Here is a 16,584-nt window from a genome sequence, read left to right on the forward strand (position 1 = left end):
AACCTCCTCATGAATTTAATCTCAGTAAGATTTGTGCAAGTAGATTTTGCCTTAATGTCGTTTATTTCTTTAAGACTTTGGCTTTTCCTGCCAATGCCAAAGTGCCAGTCAGAGTACCTTTAGGGCTTTCTAAATCTGGGGCTTTGAGGGAGGCACCCATGTTTGAGAAACATGTGCCCTGAGGAAGCTCAGAGATGAGGATGATGATAAAAGTGCTACCTTGGGAATCTTGTCTGCTCCAGTAAGCCGCATCACTCACAGTTTCCATGGCCCCCACTCCTTGTTTCTAAAATGCCTGGCTGTTTAGTGCCTTCTAGATCTTTAAGTCTATTAGCTTAGAAAGAAGCTTATCAGAGAAGAAACTAGTCTGTGTTCTACTTTAGACAAAAGGAGGAGCTGGTTGGATGGAAGAAAAAGAAAAGCATCCAAGTTAAAGACATAGATATTGCCTACAATAAAAATAATTATTTTAATACACTTTTCAAAAAAGCATATTTAAAACATTATTTCAAAATTAAATAAAATGTCATATGGCAGAGTTACCTAATTTAGAAGAAACAAAGGCAAAATAAATTATACTAAGAGAAACTTTTGTAGAATATTTTAAGTAAAACCAGAAAAGGAAGTTTAATTTAGGTGATAACTTTATAAATGAACACAGCAAAATACATTCTTGACATTTTTCTGAATGTTAGACTCTTTCAGAAGTTTATTCTTTCTCATAAGCAATGATTTCCCTGTGATTAGCTCATTAAGTTTATCTATAAATTAAAATGAGCACTTTCTATTTTGTGTATTTGTTGTATTCTGCAGATTGGATTTCAATTTTTTTAATGTAGTTTTTCTAATTATAAATCATGAAAGATTTAATCACCTCTTTAGGTCAAAGAAATTGTGTGGCTCTTCTTACTGCTTTCAAGCTTCTAAGCAATGGGTATTTCAAATAATTCAATCATGATTGTTACTGGTGGAAGGTATCCAAGTTACCAGCAGTGAATCCATACAGGTCTCCAGCAACCTCAATTCTTGCCTCCTCAGAAGAAAGAATTTGACAGAGGGGCATAAGGCAGAAAAAGAGACCGAGGCAAACTTCAGAGTAGGAGTGGAGGTTTATTTTAAAAGGCTTTAGAACAGAAAAGAAAAGGTACTCTTGGAAGAGACCCAAGTGAGCAACTTGAAGAACAAGTGTGGTGTTTAACCGTGATCCTAGGACTTTATATGCTGGCCCCTTTCCCATGATTCTTCCTTTAGGGTGGGATGCCTTCATGCGCAGTGCCCTCCTTGCCGTTGACAGGTGAGCACACGCAGTGTGTTTAGGAAGTTGCACAAATGCCCATCTGAGGCTTTCTTCCCTTTTCCAGTGGTGTGCCCTTGGAAGGTCATTCTCTGCCATTATGTCTCTTAATGCACGTGACAGTCTCTGGCATCTGCATTCAATTAACACTTCAGTGCAACAGGTGTGGACCATCAGGAAATGACCTCTCCCTGGTACTGGCTGCCAATTTATCACTTTTAGAGAGGCAATGTGATAATTGCCAAACATTCCTAGTGGGTGGGGAAAGAGCCCTTTCCTGCCCTGCTCATGCCTATCTAACTACCTGTAACATGATTATCAATATAAGTGTAAAATTAGGTCGAATTTACTTATTAGACACAGGGCATTGTTTAAAGTCACCTCACCTCATCTCTGAAGAAATCTACCAATTTCTTTACCAAACTGGGGCCAGATGCTCAAAGGTTCCCTTACCAGATAATGTTGACCACCAACAGTCTTGGAGCAAATGGGAGAGGTCCCAAAGGAAAGATGAATCTTTGAGAACCAAAGCCAGGGCTGCAAGGCCCAGCTTCCCTTTCATGTCAGCTCCTTATCCTTTGCTGATCCTGGAGGATCTGAGCTTGATTCTTTCTTTCTTTCTTTCTTTCTTTCTTTCTTTCTTTCTTTCTTTCTTTCTTTCTTTCTTTCTTCCTTTTTCTTTTTCTTCCTTTCTTTCTTTTCTTTTCTTTCTTTCTCTCTCTCTTTTTTTTTTTCCCTGTATGCTACTCTACAATCTCTGTAGACTTACAAAATTTTCCTCTTCAAATTGAAAAGTACTATGCATTCTAGAAGGTTGGCTGGGTCAGGGCAGATGTGGCCAGGGTGATCGACACAGGGATGAGGTCCCAGGAGTCAAAAGAGTGTGGAGCTGGGTGACTGCTGAAGCAGCCCCGGGCCAGAAAAAACAAAGAATGACCACCTTTGTGCTGTAGGGGTTGCCCGAGGCCAAGCCAGGGAGCTGAATGTTGTGATCGAACCTTAGGGAATGAGTACAGAGCTGGACAGAGAGACGAGCCTAAAGGTTAGAATTGGCCTAGGGATAGAATAGAGATCAAGAGCAAATAGAGAGTGATGCAGGGGATTTAATGGGGTTTCATGTTCTCAGATAAAAATGTACAGTCCTATCTTTTAATCCAGTGGCATTTCCCATTATTTAGTATAATTTTAAAACATTTTTGGTGGCTGCATATATTCCATTATATAGCTGTAGTGTAATGTCTTTAGCCATTTCCTTATTGTTCAGTTACAGTGATTTTCAAGATTGATTCTCATTTTTAATACATTCAAAAATTAAAATGGAAAGGACAATTACTAGAGAGATCTGGATTCACCAATGTAAGAAGAAAAATATAGATTTTTCACTGTTAACAATATAAACATACTTAACAAGCAGGGGCAATCTTGAAGCCATTAGGGTGAATCAGTGTTTTAGACCAAGCAACTCTGAATGCCGAAAATGGTGTGAATGAGCGGGCACTCTTGGAGATGTGTGCAGGATATGGACTTATTTTTTTTTTAATCCAAACCATTACAGAAGAGAAGAGTTAGAGATTTTTCTTAGAAGAATAAAGTTAAGACTAAATTAAATGGTAAAGAAAATTCACTGCTCTTTCCCTAAGCAGCCTGAGGTAATCTGTGAAAATGGTTCGCTATTCACTTGACCCGGAGAACTCCACGAAATCATGCAAATCAAGAGGTTCCAATCTTCGTGTTCACTTTAAGAACACTCGTGAAACTGCTCAGGCCATCAATGGTATGCATATACAAAAAGCCACGAAGTATCTTAAAGATGTCACTTTACAGAAACAGTGCGTACCATTCCGACGTTACAATGGTGGAGTTGGCAGGTGTGCGCAGACCAAGCAGTGGGGCTGGACACAAGGTCGGTAGCCCAAAAAGAGTGCTGCATTTTTGCTGCACATGCTTAAAAATGCAGAAAGTAATGCTGAACTTAGGGGTTTAGATGTAGATTCTCTGGTCATTGAGCATATCCAAGTGAACAAAGCACCTAAGATGCGCCGCCGGACCTACAGAGCTCATAGTCGGATTAACCCATACATGAGCTCTCCCTGTCACATTGAGATGATCCTTACTGAAAACGAACAGATTGTTCCTAAACCAGAAGAGGAGGTTGCCCAGAAGAAAAAGATATCCCAGAAGAAACTAAAGAAACAAAAACTTATGGCACGGGAGTAAATTCAGCATTAAAATAAATGTAATTAAAAGGAAAAAAAAAGAAATTTCACCGCATATTTGTTATTGTACTTTTAAAAATTCTTCTCTAAGTTCAGGTTCCATCTGTTAACTTAAAAAACATATCGATGCTATTTATGCTGGGTTTCATTTCTGTAGAAAAGACGTAAATGTCTTATGGTCAAGGTGTCACTCTGTCATCTATGCTTGGAAGAAGTCTGGTCAATTTGTTCATGAAGACCAAGGGAGGCATCAGGGATCACCTGGCAACTGTTAACTGAAATACATATGATACGGTAACCAGTGCCAGAACCCTGCAGACCCGGTAAAAATCAAAGGAAGTAGAACCTTGTATCTGGAGCTAATCCTATAAAAAATTTGCTCCTGAAATAGGATTGGAGTGAGGTCTTTAAATAGGAACCAGGGTTGAAATTAGGTTCAGAGTTCCTGGAAGGATGATGAAGGCTCTGAGCTGGGACTGTGAGAGCCCTTTCAAAGAGCAAAGAGCCTCGCACAGCAAAGAGCAGTATAGCAAGGACAGTGTTTCTTCTCCCCGTCTGGTCCTTAGACATCCTAGTAATATTCTAACACCATGTTTCCCAGCACTCTGTGACCTTGAGCTGATTCTCTTCAGTCTGTCTTCTTGGGAAGTTCTGGTGTGGGCCCAACCAAGACTGCATCACTGTGATACAAGTGTGAGTTGCATAATGGTCTATTTCTTGCTAAGGCCAAAGTAGAGGAAGTCGAGGTAAATTTTCAAATACTATTTGAGCAAGCGGCCATGGAAATAATTATGCCCACATTCTTCACAACAGAAAATGCAAGAGCATGCTTCACATGCCTCACATCCTGTGGGCAGCTCCACTCACAGTTCAAACTCTCTGCAGCATCTGTTCACCAGCTACACAGCAAATCTCTTGAGAAGCCCACAACAGTTGAGGGCTTAGTGTCCAAGCTCTTTGCACACCAACCTCCAGCTTTGACAAGTTTGTCCTTTCACATCAGGGGCATTTAATGATTAAAGAATCTCAGCTCTCCTAGTCTTAGGAAGTTGGAAGTGTTGGCAGGTGAGAGAGACTGGGCTGTGATGGTGGAGGTGTTTTGGTCAGTTCCCTCCCACCAGATGTTTCATTGAAGCCTCCAGTTCTACAGCCACATGTCTAGTAAGTCAATTCTGAAGGTATATGATCTGACATCACAGCAAAGTAGTGGGGTTCAGTGATGCTGTAGCCTCTCATGACAAGCGAGGTCTTTGTAAATTTTCCCGGTGTCCTCCTCACGTGGCTCAGAGAATTCCCCTGTCCTCTCCCATGCCTGGACAGAAATGAAGCCAACCAATGCCAGTTGCAGCTGCAGTGAAAGGGACAGTCCAATTCTCTGGAAGTTTTTCTCTCTGAAGAGCTTCCTGGTGACAACAGCTCCGGAAGCTCCTTGCCTTGCCATGACCTTGGCTCCTTTTGCCTCCTTGGCTGTCCTACTCTCACCCTAGCAAGAAGTCAATTAGAGGAACAAGCAAGTCTGAATCTCCCAACTGCTCCTCCTAAACCAGCTCCTGCCACTACTGCATTCTTATGACCATATGCCTGCCACCTCAGATCCCATGTACAGGAAGAGATCTGTTTATGGCAGTGATTCTCCAAGTGTGGTCCAGGCTGCAGCATCCTTATCATCTGGGAACCCACGAGAAAGGCAAATTGTCAGACCTCCTCCCAGACCTACTGAATCAGAAATACTGGGATTGATGCCCAGCATTCTGTGTTTCACAAGCCTGCCAGGTGATTTAGATACATGCCAAGGTTTGATAATTTGCATTTCAAGCAGTTTTCTCAGATAATGCTGATGCTGTTGATCTTAGTACCATGTAGTGAGAACCACTTATGCGCTTGGGGAAATGGTTATTCTATACTAGTGGTTGGCAAACTATAGCCACTTGTCCAAATACAGCCCACCACTTGTTTTTGTAAATAAAGCTTTATTGGAATATAGCCACACCCATTAATTTACATATTGTCTATGGCTTTCTTGCTGTAATGGCAAAGTTGAATAGTTGTGACAGAGACCATATGTCTTGCAAAGCTGAAAATACTTATGAAAAATGGGTGTCGATCCCTGCTTACACAGACATATCCTTTTTGGACAAACTACATACCATGTTGCCAAATGGAGTTTAGGCAAAGACAACAATAATAACACAAAGGGGGACTGGACACTTGCATACTTTTTCTGTCTGGAAATGAAAGGGCTTTCTTCAAACCTATGAAAGCAGCTCTAGCTGAGATCAGAAGCCTCTGGTAGAGACTGTTACTAGCAGTGTGCCTCCCACCCACCCCAGGTCTGAGGGATAGACCAGAGGAAGAATTTGCAGGTACACAGCAATGGAGAGGCAGGAATGCTGGGGTGCCAGTTGTGTAGAGAAGAGGCTAATTTTTAGTAGTCTAAGCATTCCTTGACTTAGAAAAAAAAACCCTACTTTTTTTTATGGTAGCATACTCATGACTTTTTCAGATCAACATGTCCATAAAATGAAAGGTTTTATATCAAAGGTATATTTGATTAGTTTAGAGTCTTAAAAAAAGGAGGGAGAGTGTTTGAACTCTTTTCCTTGGCAGCTAAGAAACTCCACTTTTCTTTGAGGATTCTTTCTTTTTTTCTTTCTTTTTTCTTAAGATGGAATCTCGCTCTGTTGCCCAGGCTGGAGTGCAGTGGCGCAATCTCAGCTCACTGCAAGCTCCGCCTCCCAGGTTCATGCCATTCTTCTGCCTCAGCCTCCTGAGTAGCTGGGACTACAGGCGCCCGCCACCACACCCGGCTAATTTTTTTTGTATTTTTAGTAGAGACGGGGTTTCACTGTGTTAGCCAGGATGATCTCTATCTCCTGACCTCGTGATCCACTCGCCTGGGCTTCCCAAAGTGCTGGGATTACAAGCGTGAGCCACCGCGCCTGGCGTTTCTTTGTGGATTCTTTCTACAGTGATTGAATACACTTTCCCCACTCTTCCCAGTTGCGAGTGTTCCCAGAACAAGAGCAGTCTGTAAATGTCTAAACCTGGGGAGCATCATTAAGTCAGACCTCCAGTTTAGATGTGTGATTCAGTTTCTGATACTTATCTGGCAGGGAGCAGGACAGGGATATGCTCCAGGGGAGGGGTATTTAAGATATACAGATAATGGGAATAGCCATTCTGGGACAGCAGTCCCTGAAGGTCAACAATGTAATGTGGTAGAGTGGCAAGAAAGTTTCTGGAATTTGAATACCCAGGTTGAAATTTCAGCCCTGTCATTTTCTACTGGAGTGGCCTTGGGCAAGTTACTTAACTTTAACCGTCTGAACCTTATTTTATCATCTATAAAAAAAGGATAATTATATCTGCATCCGAGATTAACTAAAACATGATAAATTCCTAACATGGTATAAGGGTACTTAATCAGTATTTTCATTTGCCCCACTGGCCCATTGTTAAAATTTTTCCTTTTGTTTTATGGTCCTTTCATTTTGTTATTTTAGAAAATTTAGCAGAACTCAGAAAAGAGTGACTCTTTGGCGACAAATTGTGCTGCTTTAAGAGAGCTAAAAGAACTTCCCTAATTTGAGGAAAGTGCTTCATTTATTTATCTCCACTGAGGAGCTGTCTTTGGAATTGCTTCTCCCTGGGTTAAAACCTTTACAAAATGTGGGAGGGAGAATTGTGGGCCAGAGGACAAAGATTTCAAGCATAGCCTATCACCTATGGGGAAAATAAAACAAAGTAGAAAGATGATTCTAACAGAACGGGGTTCCAGACCTGCTTGAGACATTGACCAGGCAAACATTTTTACTTCACATCTCCCTGAAAGTAGAGCAATCCCAACTGTATTTACCTGTTTCAAAAAGTCATGTGACTTAGATGGCACAGAGGAGGGGCAGAGTGATGGCACATGGGAGAACAAGAGCTCCACAGAGATCATCATTATTAACTAGTATTTCAGCCTCTATAGTTTGCAAATACCCAGAAACTTATGGATCATTAAAAGAAGAAATGTTTTGATCTCCAGAAACAAAAATAGGTGTTTTGTTATTAAGGGTTGCGCCCACTACTTTCGTAAAAAATACATCGATTAGCTTGGAGAAAAGAACTGAAGTGTTCTTGGTATAAAGCATGATTTCTCATTCGGGCCCTACTCACAGACACCTCAGAGAAGACTTCCCATCCATCGTCTGAGGTCTCTCCTTCTCTCCAGCCATTTTCCTACTGCCGCTCCCGCTCCTGCCACCAGTCGCTGTAACATCATTTGAAATTCTATTGTGTATGTTTCTGATTACTTGTTTATTGTCAGTCTCGCTACCTAGTAGGAAAAACACCTTTCCCTTATTCACTGCTGTATCCTCAGGGGTTAGAGCAGCATCTGACAGGCACTCAACAAGTATTTGATGAAGGAATGAATAAATTGTTCCTCCCAAAACATTTTTAAAAATCTGGCTAGAATTTGTGTCCTATTGTAAAAGGTAGATTTCAAGCTAAACTGACTCAGTGGTCTCTCGTTTCAGAAAAACTCTGTCCTATTTCTGGGCTCAAGTTTATCACTCACTTACTAATTTCTGATGCTTATGCTTTCTACTCCTAGCCTTACTGTACTGGTTCAGTCAATACAACATTGAATATAATGATAATAATAGCCTTCTTTTTCTTGTTCCCGATCTCAAAGAGAAAGCTTTTAACATTTCACTATCAAGTATAATATGTGATGTAGAATTTTTGAAATATCCTTATCAGATTAGGGAAAATCCCTTCTATTCCTAGTTTACTAAGATGTTTTTTGTGATGTATGAATGTTAATATAAGCAAATAATTTTGTGGCAACTATTGGAATGATCAAAGGACTTTTTTCCCCTTATATTATCTAACTTTAAACCATCCTTATGTTCCTGATGTAAATCCAACTGGGTCATGAAATATCCTTTTCATATTTTGCTGAACTTAATTTGCTAACATTTTGCTTTGAATTTTGGCATCTATGCTCATTAGTGAGATTGGTCAGTAATTGCTTTATCGTAGTTTCTTTATCTAGTATTAATAGCAAGGTTATGTTGACCTCATAAGATAAAGTGGAAGTTTTCCCTGTTTTTCTATTTTCTGGGAGTTTGTGTGGGATGGCTGTTATTTTTCTCTCCAGTATTTGTTAGAATTTACTACCAAAGCCATTTAGGCCTGGAGTTTTCCTGTGCTTCTGTCAGAGGTTTGGGAAGCAGCAGATCACACTGGAGTTGGAGGATCACCCCCTCTAAGAGGGGCTCCAGAACAGACTTGTGCCAGGCAGGATGGTGGGAACTTGTCTCCCAAGGAAACTGCCTTAAAGGAGATGGCACGTATTCAGATGAACACAGCTGAACTTATTTGTAAGGAGGCATTACTTGATGATCTCCTTGGAGTTTTTACCCCTTACGTATGTCTATTCTTCAGAGCAAACACATCCCACTCATATCACTTCTGCACCTTCTGCAGCCACACCCTCTCTTCAGGATGCCCTCCTTCTCCCCCAGTTGCTGCTGAAATGCCACCTGACTGCCAGGTCTCACTTCTTCTGTGTACCCTTCTCTTACTAATCCAATCCCTAGCAACGATATGCACACCTCAGCTTTTTACTCCTTCCTGTGCTGCTTCTTATAATGATTATATCAAGTCAAGATTTCTGTCTGACAACCTATAGAACAGCCTTTTTCGACGTGAGAGTCCTGCTTCCTATGCTACTATTCTTGCATGGCACATCAGTGAACACATACTCTGTGTTAATAAATGCTTATAAATTAAATAATATCAGCCAATATATGACAGATTAAGTGGCAAGGTCTTACTTCTTCCTCCATTCCCTCTTTCTAGAGAGGGTTGAAGACAGGATGTTCAAAATAAAATAGCTGAATCTAGTTAAGGAATACGTGATTAATCTATTCATCTGTACAAATTGGAACCTGTCTTAAATTGCCAAGCTGAAAATAGTTACCACAGCAGCACCAGGAAGAAGATGCTAAAGATAAAAGCCTTTTTTGTATATCTTTAATAAGTTTCCTTTGCCAGCTGAGAGAAACACCATGGGTTAGGGAGAGACCACAAGTGCAGGAATTAGATGACCTGTGTTGGGGACCTGGCTCTGTCCTTCCATTTCTTCTCTACAAAGTCAGTTAACTATTGGAGTGTTAATTAGACACCATTAAATGAGAACAATATGTACCCTGCCCACTTTAAATGAGAATAATGAATATAGTGGGTTCAAATGAGACAGTGCTATACAAATGCACAGTTGTCTTACAGAGACAGGATTTGGCTTATGCTGGAGAAGAGAAACCTGGAAATACAAACTTCATTTGTATTAGCTTCACCATCTCCCCTAGAATATCCTAGAATGGAGCTCAGCAGTACTGAGGGAGCTGGAATAAGTCAAGTGTTGATTCTGCCATGTTCTAAAAATGGGCCCACAAGAGTGAAGTCTATTTTCAAAGGTAGGGACCAGAAGTGGCGGGGGAAGTTGGGCTAAGATAGAAATGAAAAGCCTTGGAGGTGTTTCAGCCTGAAAGCTATCACACAGTGTTGACTCTGGGCAGAGGAGAGGTGAACAGGGACCTCTTCCTCAGCTGACTTGTGCAAGGGAGGCAGCTGCCACCGCAACCGTTTGTCAACTCCCTATCACAATTGAACATAGTGAAGACAAGCTCTGTGGGGATAAAAGAAAAAAAAAAAAAGAATGTTTGAGGCCAAATCACATAGAGAAGTTCAACACTTTTTTTCCCATATAGATGAGGTTAAGCTGTTCAGCCTTCATGTTACCCTCAGCACATGTCCCCAAGCACAGTTGCTGCACTTATCCTTGTAACTGCCAATTAATTTCCAGTCTTTGCATATTTTTGTTTACCAGCTTTATTCTTCTCTCTTCAACTCCGAGAAAGAATGTAACAGGAGTTCTTGCTCCAGTGTTCAATGCAAACTTGGAAATGGTCCAGGATATAAATGAATGTAATGATTAATGTGTCAATCATCTAGTGTTATTGAAAGCAGCTCATTGCAAACGTGGAAATATTCTTAAATAACCAGAGATGATGATTTGTGAACTTCTAAAATGCAGGCTTTTCTTAGTATTATGCATTCTATTTCATATAACCTTCAGACATGAAGTAGAACTTCCCTAAATTAATTTTCTTTAGTTTCTTTGGTCAAAATATTGAACTAATAGACCTGTGCTCTTTAATCCCAAGAGTGTTGTGGTCATTTTTCCAGACAAGTACTTACCATACATAGTACAATTTTCATCGATCGAAACAAATGGCTTGTTCTTCTTTTTGTGTACTTAATCAATACATTTTCAGCTGTGTTGTAACGTGCAGTCTGAAAAGCAGACATTGTTATTTGTGAAGGCCATTGGTTCCAACGTACTGTTTTCAAAAGGAAGCTAGTGCTGCAAATTTTGTTTTATTTATTTATTTTTTCCTCCTAAGGGAACAATGGATTCTGGATTTATAGTGAACATTTCCAAAGCAGAATGCTTCATTCTGGGAAGCTCGCTCTCTTTGGATTTAAATATGTTTTCTGAAAATGGTATGTGGAGAACATCTAATCAGGAGACCAGCCATAAAGGGACAGACTTATGACTGTGAAGAGACGGATTCCTCCAGTGCACAGGAAAAGCAGCCACCTTCCTTCCTATTTCATACCTTGCTACCATATGTAGAAAATACCTACTCAGTCCTGCCCAAGATTGGTGCTTCTGAAAGATAGACCAAACTAAATTATTACTTCAAAGAAGTTTAGAAGTCGAAACAATGTACTGGTGACTGGTAATAAGAACGTTAAACAATACAGTGGCCCCAGAAGCTTCTTGTAAGGCCATCTGGCTGTGTAAACCTTGTTTCAGCTGACTCTGAAAGGCTTAAGAACACTCCTGTTTGGACAGAACTTGTTTGTTTTTCTTCTCTGAAGTCACCTTTGATCATCCTAATGGGTTGACTGGCCCCAAATGATTTTTTTATGCGTAGCTAGCACTAACCTTGCTATTTGAAGGTAGGTAGAGCTAGCTCAGATAAATCTGTTTTAACATATAGACTATACAAGTTCTGAAAAAAAAATAGAAACAATATTTTGTTTCCATTTTTAATTTAAAAACTGTAAAGTTAAAATGTTAAAATATTAACATCCAACAGGGCAGCCACTTTCATCCTCCTATACTTAAAATGTATCTTTTCAGTCAGTACGAGGCATTTCTTACCAAGTTCTGCTTATATGTGGCCTCACTTACCAAAGAGCTCAAACGTGACATACCATTGTCAGTCAACCAGATAAATCATTCAGTAATTCAACTTATTCCTCTCTGCCTCCAGTGACTCCATCCTCTTCCACCAATTACCGGACCCAAAGAACATTGTAGAGGGCTTAAATCTTTCTGACAAATACACTATTTAATGAAGCCTGTTGCTCCTATTGCCTCAAATTTTCTGGGTTAGCTTTATCTGCCTGAGTATATATTTGGCAGCAATATTCATTTTTTGACATTTCCAATGACAATTAATTATTCTAAAACTGGGGGTGGACCACAGTCATGGAATCACTCAAGAAGTTGTACAAGCCATGCTGGGGCTGGGAAACCTGAGCTTCATGAGGATTTTGTTCTAGTGGTTCTGGCATTCACATAACCAGTTACTTCAGTTCAGATGCGTTTCTTCTTAATTAGGACAGGCGATGTAATGACACAATCAAACACATATGGTAAGAATCATAAAATATTTGGACTTGTTGCTGGCTCCTGCTCTGGTATTTACAATTGACGTGTACATGTAAAAATATTGGACTGAGGAGTAGTAATTGCCACTGTTCCTTGAAGCAAGAGAACACACTTGGCTACCAGAAACTGCACAGGGTAATCAGAGTGAGGCCTCCTTCTATAAAGTATTTGAGAACTTCATGACATCATGAGTAAGGCAGAGTTATGTAAAATCCCCACTTTAAAACTCACTAGCTAAGAGACTTTGAATCAGCCACTGAACTTCTCTATGATTCAGTGTTCTCCTCTAAAAAATGAGGGAGACAGCAACTTACATGTGTTGATTATCGGGAGTAAATGGGGTAATATATGTAAAGAACTTGGCCCAAGTTCTCTGTAGAAAGAGCATTACTGTGAGTACCTGGATACCTACCATGCGGATTTGAATCTCTTTATTTTGCAGATGTCTGAACCGTCTGCACATTTAGTTTATACTAACCGGAAGAAAGACCTCAGGAATGGCTCATGTGGGAAATTAAGCTGTCTTTCTGAAGAAATGGAATTATTGAAGTTTTCAATGCCTTTCTCCTATGCTATGTAACAGTGCTCCCTGCCTCCTGGGAAACTATAACAGCTTGGCTCACAGTCTATGTGACGATGCATATGTTTCCTTCCCTTTTCTTTTCCTAGAGACGTTAAAAATTACTTTACTTTGGTGTATTAAGAACCCTGCCCACACAAGAATTACAACCTCAGCCCCCAGGGACCCCTCCTTTTACAGGGTAAATGGAGCTTCTTTGTTCCTTATATCCATTCTACTCATTCTTTATGCCACATCTGTCATGATCATTGAGAACCATTACCACACTCATTGTGTGTGTATATCTGGGGAAAAACAACTAATAATTGATTGTTTACATAAATATATTTATTCAGCTCCCTAATTAGAATGTAAGCTCTTTGGAAATAAGAGCTTTAGTGTACGGATGGTTTGTACTATAGTAGATATTTTCAAATTGCTTTCATTGTGTGCCTTAATCAGGAAAAGCAGGCACCTCCAATGAACAAATATTTATTTTAAAAAATATACATGTACCACTATGCTCATATTATAGTCACTATAAAGTTCCTGTCCTTTGCAGGGACATGGATGAGGCTGGAAACCATTATCCTCAGCAAACCCACACAGAAACAGAGAATCAAACACCACATGTTCTCACTCATAAGTGAGAGTTAAACAATGAGAACACATGGACACAAGGAGGGGAATAACACACACTGGGGCCTGTCAGGGGTTGGTGGGAAAAGGGGAGGGAAGGCATTAGGACAAATACCTGATGCATGTGGGGCTTAAAACAATGGTGCAGTGGCAACAAATGCTGCACCATTTGTTGATAGGTGCAGCAAACCACGATGGCACATGTATACCTGTGTAACAAACCTACATGTTCAGCACATGTATCCCAGAACTTAAAGTTTATATATATATATATATATACTAATTTTAAAAAAAATAACAGAAAGTAGAAATTTTTAAAAGAAGGGATTAGAGATGCAAACATGAGTGCTCCAAATATTTTCTTCCCACACTATAGTGGGTTGTCTCCTGAGGCATATCCATCCCATTTTGGAGACGGCTGTCCCCTAGCACTGAGGAACAGGCCAATCTGTTTCAGGACTGAGCAGCCACACTGGCCACCCAGTTGTGTTCTGCCATGATTGGCCACCCAGATGTGTTCTCTCATTGCTTTTTTTTCTCCCATCAATCTCCTACCCACCAAGCTCTCTCTCTTTAACGCCTCCCTCTTCCATTCACATTGCCTTAGCAGGTGTTTGGGGCAACATTTGGGCATTGATTTTTTATTTAGCTTACACTCAAGATTATTTTATTGGATATAAAAGATACACCAGCAGCCTTCATTTTCCCCTCATCCTAATAAATACAAGAATCTCCCAGGGGCTGCTTGTTCCCAAGGAGCCCGTGGTCTGTCTGGTGTTTCAGTCATGTTAGGTGTGCTGTATGGAAAGGCCACCCACAAAAATTCTGGAAAACGTCCTTTCTAGAAAAAATAAAAACAGTTTTTCATTCCTGGATGCAGATGGTAGTGTCGTAAAGAGGTGTTGGGGAAAGGCTGGGGTATGTGTGACGTCAAGTCTGGGCCATTTGTGGGTTTGCAGCGAGCCCATACAATAGCTTTCTCACCAAATATGTGCTAGGAATGCCTAAGACAGGGTGTTCTCTTTAGAGAGTCTTTAGTCTTCCTAAATGTGAACTGAGGAAACTAAATTACAATGCAAGCAGCTGGCATTGGCAGGACATGGCAAAGTTATTCAGAGGAAGATCTGTGTGGCCAGCCTGAGTCTTGACAACACAGCCTATGAGATCAGAGCTGCCCAAAAGAGATGACCAAATTGCTTAGAGATGGAAACTCATACTGAACAGGGTACTGAACACACCCTTCTAATGCTGCTGGAAGCCATTCCTGATGAACTGAATCTGCCTTGAAAGGGTAGACCACAAAGTAAAACTTAAGAGGTGGGCAGGTTTTATCACTAGAATTTCCATCATTAAAAGCAGAAAAATAGAAATCATTCAATTGTAAAACAGCCTGCAGTCATCCACTTCAGAAGCAGTATAAAATTACTGCACCACCTTCTCCACCATAACTCTTCCTTTGGGCTCTTAACCACCACCATCTAGTTCAGTTACCAGCATTGTTGGTTATTCTGCACACCCCACTGAGGCCATACCACACCCTCGCACGCCTTCCACACAAGGGGGTCCTCTTTGTGGTGGCCGCAGTTCTAAACACCTGAGAGTTGAGATGAATCCACAATTAGTTTTCCATGTAATTTCCAAATGTGAGCTTTTCATTTGTTTTCAACACTTCCTAGGGGGGAAAGTAAGGTATCTGTCAGTGATACAGAAAGCAGAAGAAAAGATTACAAAAGTTTGATGTTAATGCTTTAAAATGTCTAAATTTCCTGAGGATATTTCCAGGAGTGGTATTCCTTAATTTGCTAAGTGCACAGGCAATGTGTTTAGAGCCTGTGAAACCCTGCAGCCTGCAAAGATAACCACCACTGTGCCTCAGGTTCCTTAGAGAGAGAGAGCCCTTGTCAATCGAAGGCAGCTGCTCTAGTTTAGACTCTGATACTTTTTTCTTTAGATGACTGAAATCACCTCCAGTCACAGCCTCCTCCAATCCGTCCTCCACACTGCTGTCAGTATCTTTCTGAAATGCAAATTGGATGACACTTTATCCTTGCTTAAATTCTCTGTAAGCTTTCCATCACCCACAGATTACATTTCAAATTAAACAGGACATTCAAGCCCTTATCACTCTAGTTCTAATAGATTTTTCTAGCTTTGTTTCAGGATCCCCAGCTCTACTCTGACCCACTGGCTCATCTGTACAGTGGTCCCCGCAATGTATATACAGTGTACTTTCTTGTTTAGATATGGCTGTCTATTCAAATTTATTTCTGACGCTGTCCCCACTTTTTCACCTAGTGAACACCTTCTCTCTACTCAGGTCTTAGCGCAAATCCTTTCTTCCTGGGAAGGCTCTTTCAAATACCATCAAGCAGAGTTTCTCACTCACTTCTCTGCTCCCATCCTACCCACTACTTAGCTCTCTTATGTACTCACCATGTCACAGAATGATGCTTATTTACTTGTCCTCCCTGCCTCTATACCCTTAGAACCTGACACAGTGATGCCCAAGGGCTACTCAATAAATCATCCATGACTGACTGCACAGAAGAGAACTTATTGAATTTTTAGGTTTCCTAATGAGAAAATCTCCTTCTTGGGGGGTTTATATAATTCTTGTTTGCAGGTGGCCCAATCCTCAGGTATCTTGACATGGGGGATCTCAGACCTAGTCACCACTTCTCTATAAACATCTTTAATCAAACTATGGATTTTTGGTAAATAAACAGAAAGCCTCAAACTGAAATAGAATGTAAACAGGAACAAGTGTCTTCATTGCTAACTCTTCTTCTCTCCACATATATTGGGCCCTTTATGCATACGTGTATGTGCAAACTGTGCAAGTACCAGATGAACCAGCTGCAAGCTGGGTTTCACCAGCAATTCTGCATCTGATCCTCTATGATTGAACCAGTCCTTGACATTGAAAGTGTACTTCATGAATCATAGGTTTTTTTCCTTTCTGTTTTTATGGAGAGGCAGTGAAATTCAAGTTAAGAATGCCTCAGCTAATAGATGCATCTTGGTGTTGAAATGTGGCTGTTCTGGCCCCTCGATATTCAAGTTCATTCATTTAGTCCATGGAAAAGACAAAATGAGGGTCTGAGTCTAGATTTCCATTCTCTGTGTCTAACAATTA

General features: G+C 40.5%; 1 protein-coding gene and 1 pseudogene across 6 annotated transcripts in view; both read left to right on the forward strand.

Annotated features, from left to right (window-relative positions):
• Positions 1–16,584, forward strand: part of KCNAB1 (potassium voltage-gated channel subfamily A regulatory beta subunit 1) — a 500,607-nt gene that overhangs the window by 334,662 nt on the left and 149,361 nt on the right. The gene's annotated exons all lie outside the window — the stretch shown is intronic.
• On the forward strand, positions 2,905–3,565 carry LOC129473080 (large ribosomal subunit protein uL22-like; annotated as a pseudogene).

Source organism: Symphalangus syndactylus, chromosome 17, assembly GCF_028878055.3.
Source record: "Symphalangus syndactylus isolate Jambi chromosome 17, NHGRI_mSymSyn1-v2.1_pri, whole genome shotgun sequence".
NCBI classification, from domain to species: domain Eukaryota; kingdom Metazoa; phylum Chordata; class Mammalia; order Primates; family Hylobatidae; genus Symphalangus; species Symphalangus syndactylus.